Source organism: Arachis duranensis, chromosome 3 (assembly GCF_000817695.3).
Source record: "Arachis duranensis cultivar V14167 chromosome 3, aradu.V14167.gnm2.J7QH, whole genome shotgun sequence".
Classification (NCBI taxonomy): Eukaryota; Viridiplantae; Streptophyta; class Magnoliopsida; order Fabales; family Fabaceae; genus Arachis; species Arachis duranensis.
Genome location: NC_029774.3, coordinates 81,129,241 through 81,138,612, shown reverse-complemented (window position 1 = coordinate 81,138,612; position 9,372 = coordinate 81,129,241).

The window sequence follows — 9,372 nt, the reverse complement described above, 5'->3', positions numbered from 1 at the left end:
GATTCTATTCCGACATGATCGAGAACCGACAGCTAGATAGTCGTGCCGTGATAGGGTGCGTTGAACATTTCCACTGAGAGGATGGGAGGTAGCCACTGACAACGGTGAAACCCTTGCTTAAGCTTGCCATGGAAAGGAGTAGGAAGGATTGGATGAAGACAGTAGGAAAGCAGAGAGACGGAAGGGACCAGCATCTTCATACTCTTATCTGAAATTCCTACCAATGAATTACATAAGTATCTCTATCTTTATCTTTATGTTATATGCGTTTATCACCATACCCATTTGAGTCTGCCTGACTAAGATTTACAAGGTGACCATAGCTTGCTTCATACCAACAATCTCTGTGGGATCGACCCTTACTCGCGTAAGGTTTATTACTTGGACGACCCAGTACACTTACTGGTTAGTTGTGCGAAGTTGTAGTGATCACAATTTCGTCCACGAAACATGCATCAAGGTCAAGGAAATCAAAAATGGACGGAGCCGCGAGGATCTGATCAACTCTTTAGGCAACAACACCTTCCACGACACCATAGACGAAAACCATTCTACAATGCATGCCAAGACAATAGATATGGTGCATCCCCTTGTAGTTACCAACAAGCCCCACCTTATGCTTATAAACCATCTCCTCAACATAGCTTTGGACCACCATACTCACAAGCCCCTTTTCACCATTCACCCCCATATGACCCTTATCCACCCCAATTCCAATCCAATTACTCCCAAAAACCACCACTTCCCTATATACCATGTCCATATCCATCACCTCAAGAATCAAGGGAGCGTTTTAAGGAAACAGTGGAAAAACTTAATGCAACCCTTCGCCAACTGGACCAAGCGATAAGTCGATTACCTCCCCGACGTTCGGATACTCAAGGAACCCCCATGGCTTCATGTGGGAAATCTCATGAAGAACATAGCATGAAGGAGATCCTAGAAACTCCGATGGATAGTAAGGAGCATGAATTTGTACTGGAACAATTGGAGGAAGCCCAAATTATCCAAGAAGAAGCAGAATTGGTTGAAGACTTAGGAGATGCTGAACCTCCATGGGAATCTAGAGTTGTGGAAAATTCTGTCAAGGAAATTACAGTTGATGCTAAGGAGGACAGTGCACAACCCCCAAAGCAGGTATCTTATGAAGAACTGGACGGAATAACCCAAGATGCGAGTTTCCTTGATAATGATAATCACGAGTCAAGTTCTCATAGTAATGAACTTGCATCCGCAAGTGACTTCTTTGAGACAGAAGAACCTTCCCCAAATGAATATGAAGACGATGCTGAGGTAGACTTTTCTCAACCTCCAACTTATGACTTTAGTGATGAGGAAGAAATCGAGGACTTTGATCAAGACATGGTCAAAATTGAAGAAGTTTGCAAAGAAGTGGAGGAATTCACAGAGAAATACAAGGGAGTAGAGCTTGTAGAACCACTAGAAACACCAATCCCAAGGCCACTACCACCCAACTCCAACTTCAAGTGGGTAAAATCCTTGTCTTTTATCTTTACTTTTCCACTTGAATATGGCTTGCTTGAAACAGATGGCCATCTTAGAGCTCTCTGTGGCTTCAAGAGTAAGGGGAAAATGGATCGTACTCACAGTTGGTATGCAAAATCCAATAAGGTTCCACGCTTCAATCTGAAGTGCAAGGATTGGTATCAAGTTCGATTGAATGGGTCTCGGAAGCTGTTTGGTCACTACGGTGATAATTTAGATTGCTCACCACCCAGCTGGAAAAATGCAGATCAAGACAAAAATGGGTGTAAAAGTAAAGTTTGGGATTCTGGAATCTATTCTGACATTCAACACCCCGGGAGCCTTGAAGCCTGTTTGAACTCACCTAAGGGTTTCACGTGCCTTGTTTGGGACCCCAGAGGCTGTTGGCATTCCAAAAATTGGTGGAGATTTTTGGATGAATACAAGCACAAACCACCATAACAGGAAGCTCATCAAATGTCCAACTTAAGGACTTTAACCAAAAGTGCTAGGTGGGAGACAACCCACCATGGTATGGTAGTTCCTTTTTCAGTTTAGTCAGTTCCTTTTTCAGTTTAGTCTATTTTTGAATTTTGATTGAACCTGGAATTGTGCATAACATTCATTGCATTCTGCATACTACATAAAAAATACCCCACGCAAGCGCGTAGGCCACGCGTAGGTGTCGAATGGAAATCGGCGTAAAGATCCAACGCCCAGAAAGTTGGGCTGGAATCGTGCGGCTGGTGTGCGTTTAGCACAACACGGCCCACGCGTTCGCGTCCCTGATGCGAACGCGTCACTTGCACCACACTCATCCCACGCAAAAGCGTGAGCGATGCATCCGCGTCGTGTGGATATTATGACCCCCCTAAATGGAAACAGAGAGTTGCACCAAAACGACGCTGGAACTGTGCGTCTAGCACAATTCACAGCGACGCGTTCACGTGCTTTACGTGTTCGCGTCACTTATCCTCTACCCAACTAACGCGATCGCGTCAATAATGCGACCGCATCAATCCCCTTTCGCCCCAATCACGCGATCGCGTGCTCCACGCGTTCGCGTGGATTTGAAATCACTAAACCCAAATTACGCGAACCCTAACCCCATCGCATCCCAAACCCCCCTTCCTTCCTCCTCTGCACCCCCTCCTCTGCAACCAACTACCACCTACTAGCCACCAGCCCGCCGTGCTGCACTACCTAGCCACCACCGCAACACCCCCTCTCTCTTCTTTCTTCTCTCCTCCGCCGTATTGCCACCGCTACCCGAACCGCCTCCCATCACCGTCGGTTACCCACAATCCACCACCCCCAACCCGTCACCCCCTTCTTTTTCCCTCCATACCTCCCTTGACCCTAACTCAACCACCGAACTGCCCCTGCCTCCACAGACCGCCGCCACGCTGGCTACCTGTGCCGCCATGTCGTTGCCACCACCACCACACTCCCACCATCTCTCTGACCATACCTCTGTTCATACACATACCAGGTTTCGATAAAAACCACTCAATTGAGCACAAGATAAACCATAAAATAGTGGTTTATCAATCTCCCCACACTTAAACATTAGCATGTCCTCATGCTTAGCTTAAGGAGATAAAATAAATGAGTAGAGAAGAGTAAGACTCATGCAATGCAATGCAACCTATGTATGAATGCAACTATATGATTTTGTCTACTTGGTTAAAGTAAATAAGTTCTTCAAGACAAACATAATTTAAATTCCACTAATTCGAATCCTACAGTGAAGACAAGTAAACTTGTAAGAAGGTGGCTCATGGAAGCAGGGAACATAGAATCAAGCATTGAACCCTCACTGATAGTGTCTATGCACTCTAGTCACTCAAGTGTATAGGGTAATCACTCTACTCTTCTCTAGTCATGCTTTCTAAACTTTGTTCTTCACCTAACCAATCAATAAGTATTTAGTGTATCAATGCAAACATCATGAGGTCTTTTCAAGGTTGTAATGGGGCTAAGGTAAAGGTGAGGGTATATATATATGGCTAAGTGAGATATAAATTGAATCCTTGACTAACCTAAGCTCTCACCTATACACACACACACACACACACACACACTTTATAACTTCTAAATTCATGCGGAGCTACCCAAAATTTCCACTTTTTCATCTCATACTCATGCATCAACTTTCTTTTTAAATTGTATCACATGTACACTGATCTTTTATTAACTTAATATTGGGGTAATTTTGTCCCCTTATTTATTTAATTGATTTGCATATTTTTGGGGTTTTTTTAAAGCAAACATAATATATCAATGTACATGGATTTTTAATTTTTTTCTGGTCTTACATGAGTAGGCACCCAAATTCCCAATATTTAAATATAGTAGAAATATAACACATTCCTATCTACCCATGTTCCCACAGTTTTCCCACACTTAATTGACACACAATCTCTAACTTAAGCTAACCAAAGATTCAATTGGGGATATTTAATTGTTTTTCTGCTTAAGGCTAGTGATGTGGTAAAATATAGAACAAATAGGGATTAAAAGGCTCAAAGTGGCTAACAAAGGTAAATGGAATGGTAGGCTATTTGGGATAAGTGAGCTAATAACAAATGATGGCCTCAATCATATGCATACATTCAAATACACTAAACATTGGACATATAGGATGGAACAAAATAAAAATTACAATTATAAAGAAGAAAACACACAAGAATAGAATATTATGGTTAAATAATGTAACCATGTAATTAAGCTCAAATCTCACAGGTTGTGTGTTCTAGCTTTAAAACATGTTCCAATTTACAATCTTCAAACAAGTTTTAACACAAACGTTTTGATTTAAATCAGTGAAATTTTTCAAAAATAGGGTCTTAAAAAGAAACTTAATATTTTTCAATCAAGTAGAACATGTATGCAAAAACCTATTACTATGCAATCTATCCTATCCTAACAAAAGAAAATTTATCTACTGGTATTAAGAGAGAGAAGTAACCTCTGAAAGTCAGGTACTGACCGACCTCCCCACACTTAAAGCTTGGCACCATCCTCGGTGCCATCAGTCAGGAACAAAGGGGGGCTTGGTAGTAGTGTCTCCACAACCAGGACCATTGATAAACCATTATTTCATGGTTTATCTTGTGCTCAATTGAGTGGTTTTTATCAACTCTTTACCCACTTATTGATATGATTTGCATGGCTTTACAACTCCTTCATAGTCTTGATCTATGACTGAAAACTTGCTTCCTAGAGTCTTTAATTTATGTATTTTAATCATCTCTTATTACCGTTCGATGCCTTGATATGTGTGTTAAGTGATTTCAGGAATTACAGGGCAGGAATGGCTCAGAGGATGGAAAGGAAGCATGCAAAAGTGGAAGGAACAAAAATAAATTGAAGGAACTGCAAAGTTGTCAGCCTGACCTCTACGGACTCAAATGGTCATAACTTGAGCTACAGAGATCTAAATGATGCGATTCCAATTGCGTTGGAAAGCTAACGTCCGGGGTTTCGCAATGATATATAATTTGTTATAGCTTCCCCAAAGCCAGGCAATGCAAATGCGTGGATCACGCGGATGCGTGACCTGGCAAAAATCCAATCCACGCTAACGCGTGGACGACGCATCCGCGTCACTTTGCCGCGACCTGTATGTGACAGATTTTGCAATCAACGATTTTTGGGCTATTTTTGACCCAGTTTTCGGCCCAGAAAACACAGATTAGAGGCTATAAAGTGGGGGAATGCATCCATACTTAGCATAGATTATACAAACAATTTTAGGTTTAGATATAGTTTTTAGAGAGAGAGAGGTTCTCTCCTCTCTCTTAGGATTTAGGATTAAGATTCCTCTTAAAGGAATTAGGATTTCTTCTTCTCAATTTTCAGGTTCAATGTTCCTTTTACTTAATTTCTCAATTTGGTTTATGAACTCTTTATGTTTGGATTGATTTTCTTTTATTAAGGCAATTTGAGATATTTCAGATCTATGATTTTATTTAACTTTTTTCATTCTTAGCTTTGGTTGATTAATTGGAGACACTTGAGTTATCAAACTCAGCTGTTGATTGAAATTGAAATTACTGATTGATCTAGATCACTCTAAAGCTAGTCCTTCCATAAGGATTGACTAGGACTTGAGGATCAAGCTAATTAGTCCACTTGACCTTCCTTTGTTTAGTAAAGGCTGACCAAGTGTGGTTGAAACCTAATTCTCATCACACCTGATAAGGATAACTAGGATAGGAATTCCAGTTCTCATACCTTGCCAAGAGTTTTTCAATTATTAATTTATTTCCCTTGCAATTTATTTTCCTTGCTCAATATTTCAAAAAACCACAAAATATACCTTTGCATAACCAATAATAAGAACACTTCCGTGCAATTTCTTGAGAAGACGACCCGAGGTTTAAATACTTCGGTTATCAATTTTATCAGGGGTTTGTTACTTGCGATAACCAAAACTTTTGTAAGAAAGGAATTCTTGTTGGTCTAGGAGCTATACTTACAATAGGAATTTATTTGTGGAAATTCTAGATCGCGTGAGAGTTTCGTTCTTCAAAATGGTGCCGTTACCGGGGAATTTCAAATGTGTGCCTTATTATTGGTTGTTGTAAATATTTTCTTTTGCTTGTTTATTTTTGTTTTTAATTTTTATTAGCTATTATGAATTTTCACCCCTTTGGCTATGAGTTCGGTTACAATCATGTTACAGGAAGAGGAGATTACAATGAAAGCTTGGGTCATGGATGGGAAAATCAAAAATGGGAGGAGCCACAAGGATTTGATCAACCCTTTTGGCAACAACCACCTCCAAGGCACTATCAACAACCATTCTATGATACACACCAAGACAATGGTTATGGTGGACCTCTTCATGACAATCAACACCCACCACAAAATACCTATGAACCCCCTCCTCCACGTAATTTTGAACTACCATATTCACAAGCCCCCTACTACCAATCACCATCACATGAAGCTTTCATGGCTGAAAAATCTCAACTTGAGAACAAGGAATTGAAATGTGCTGTGTAACAAGTAGAAAAGATGGAGAGTGATGAACCACCCTCTTATTATGAACATTTCCTCCCAATTAATGAGCCCTCACATCCAAGGTAGTACCCCGATTAGCTTCCCAACATTTGAACATTCAAGGTACTCCCATGGCTACATGTGGAGAATCCAAAGAAGAGCGTAGCATGAAGGCAACTCTAGAAACTCCGGTGAACAGTGAACATCATGAATTTGTATTGGAACAAGTGAAGGAAGCCATAATAGTTACAGAGGAAGAAGTGGTTGAAGATCTAGGAGATGCTGAACCTCCATGGGAATCTAGAATTGTAGAGTACCCCTCCAATGAGATTGAAATTGATGTCAAGAAGGCCAGTGCACAACCTCCATGGCATATTCCTTATGAAGACTTGGATGGAATAGTTCAAGAAGTAAGTTCCCTTGGTAATGAGGATCATACATCAAGCCCTCCCAACCGTCATGGCTCCCTGTGCTGGTAAATGAAGTGGAGTCCGGGGTGTCTGGGTCATTGTCAGGTGGGTGGTTACCAACAATAAGCTCCTTGAGGTATGTAAATCGGTGCTGGTTATGGCGCTCCCTTAGCTTTGCCTTCCGATCTTGCCGGTCCAACCTCTCAAGTATCTGATGGAGCAGTTGATTTGTTGAAGGTGCTTGTGATGTGGATGGAGAAGAAATATCTCTGGCTGGGTCTGCAGCTTGGCTAGTAGTGGCTGCTGGGGGTCAGATGTACTTCCCGTTAGGGACATACTGATCATCCCGTGGAATCATGGCCTTGGTGTCCCCAGCTCTGTAGGAGACTCCGACTGCGGAGACTAGATCTGAAACCAAGGCGGAAGAAGGTAAGTTGCCCACAATTTATACGTGTCCCATGGCTGCCGGATGTGTCTTGGTAGATTGAGAGGCCGGTCTGTAAGGATACACCAAATGAGTACGGCCATGTCTGCAGTGAAGGAGGACTCGTGAATGCTCGAAAAGACATAGTGGGACATAATTTGTGCCCATACTCGAGCCTCTAAGGTAAGTGTTGAATGGCCTCTTCAGTTATGGGGACTTGCTTCTGACGGACATAGACAGACTTCAGGGTTGGCATGTGAAAGTTGGAGTAGAATTCAACTATCCATGAAAGATTGACCTGCCGTGGCTGCTTCCGTAAGAAATCCCAGTGTCTCTTTTCAATGCGGGGCTCTATTAGATCAACAATGTTTGCAGGGAGATTAAGAAGGTGCTCGTTATTGTAGTTCTTTGCTCCCAGAATGGGGAACATCTGCTCACAGAAGTGGTTAGTGAACCGCGCAGTGTCCTTGGCTGGAAAGGCTTTTTCAGATTCATTGACCTTGATGATCCTCTTGACTCGCTTTGTTGATGGTTTGACAGCTGTTGAAGATGGTTCCGCAACTAGTGCTCTTTTTGTGCCTCTCGTTGCCTTTGGTTTGGGGGTAGCTTTCTCTTTACCTTTCTTGGTGGCTGATAAACGACTATTTTATGGTTTATATTATGCTCAATTGAGTGGTTTTTATCAACTCTTTACCCACTTATTCATATGATTTACATGTTTTACATTTTCCTTCCTGATTCTGTGCTAGGATTGAAAACATGCTTCTTTGGTCTTAATTTTGCTATGTTTAATCCTCTCTTAATACCATTTGATGCCTTGATATGTGTGTTAAGTGATTTCAGAGATTACAGGGCAGGAATGACTTAGAGGATGGAAAGGAAGCACGCAAAACTGGAAGGAATACAAGGAACTGAAGGAACTGCTAAAGCTGTCCAGCTTGACCTCTTGGTACTAAATCGACCATAACTTGAGCTACAGAAGTCCAAATGATGCGTGTCTAGTTGCGTTGAAAAGCTAACATCCGGAGCTTCGCAACGATATGTAATTTGCCATAGCTTCCCCGAAGTTAGGTGATGCGAACGCGTGGATGACGCGTCCGCGTCGCATCTGCGAACTTCAATCCACGCAAACGCGTGGACGATGCCTCCGCGTCACTTTCCCACGAAATGTACGTATCTGAGCGATTTCTGAGCTGTTTCTGACCCAGTTTTCGGTCCAGAAAACACAGATTAGAGGCTATAAAGTGGGAGAATGCATCCATACATCATAGAACATACATTCATTCATAAATCACACTTTTCATAATTTAGATGTAGTTTTTAGAGAGAGAGGTTCTCTCCCCTCTCTTAGTATTAGGATTAGGATTTCTCTTAAAGGATTTAGGAATATTTTCATCTTCTTTATCACAGGTTCAATGTTCTTTTCATTTATTTTCTCTTTTATTTGTTTATGAACTTTTCATGTTAGGATTTTCTTAATTAATATAATTTGAGGTATTTCAGACTCATGATTACTTTCTTCTATTTATTATATAAATAATTTAGATTTTTCCCCTTTGGCATTGATTGATTAATTAGTGACTCTTGAGTTATCAAACTCAGCAGTTGATTGATATTTGAAGTTTGCTGGTTGATTTGGACCCCTCTAAAGCTAGTCTTTCCTTAGGAGTTGACTAGGACTTGAGGAGTCAAATTAATTGGTCCACTTGACTTTCCTTTATTTAGTAAGGGTTGACTAAGTGGGAGCAACGAACAATACTCATCACATCTGATAAGGATAACTAGGATAGGACGTCCAGTTTTCATACCTTACCAAGAGTTTTATTTGCTATTGATTTATTAATTCCTACAATCTATTTTTCTCATTCAAACCTTTTTCAAAACCCAAAAATACTGTTTTCCATAACCAATAATAAATCACACTTCCCTGCAATTCCTTGAGAAGACGACCTGAGATTTGAATACTTCGGTTATTTATTTTTATTGGGTTTGTTACTTGTGACAACAAAACGTTTGTAAGAAAGGGATTCTTGTCAATCTAGA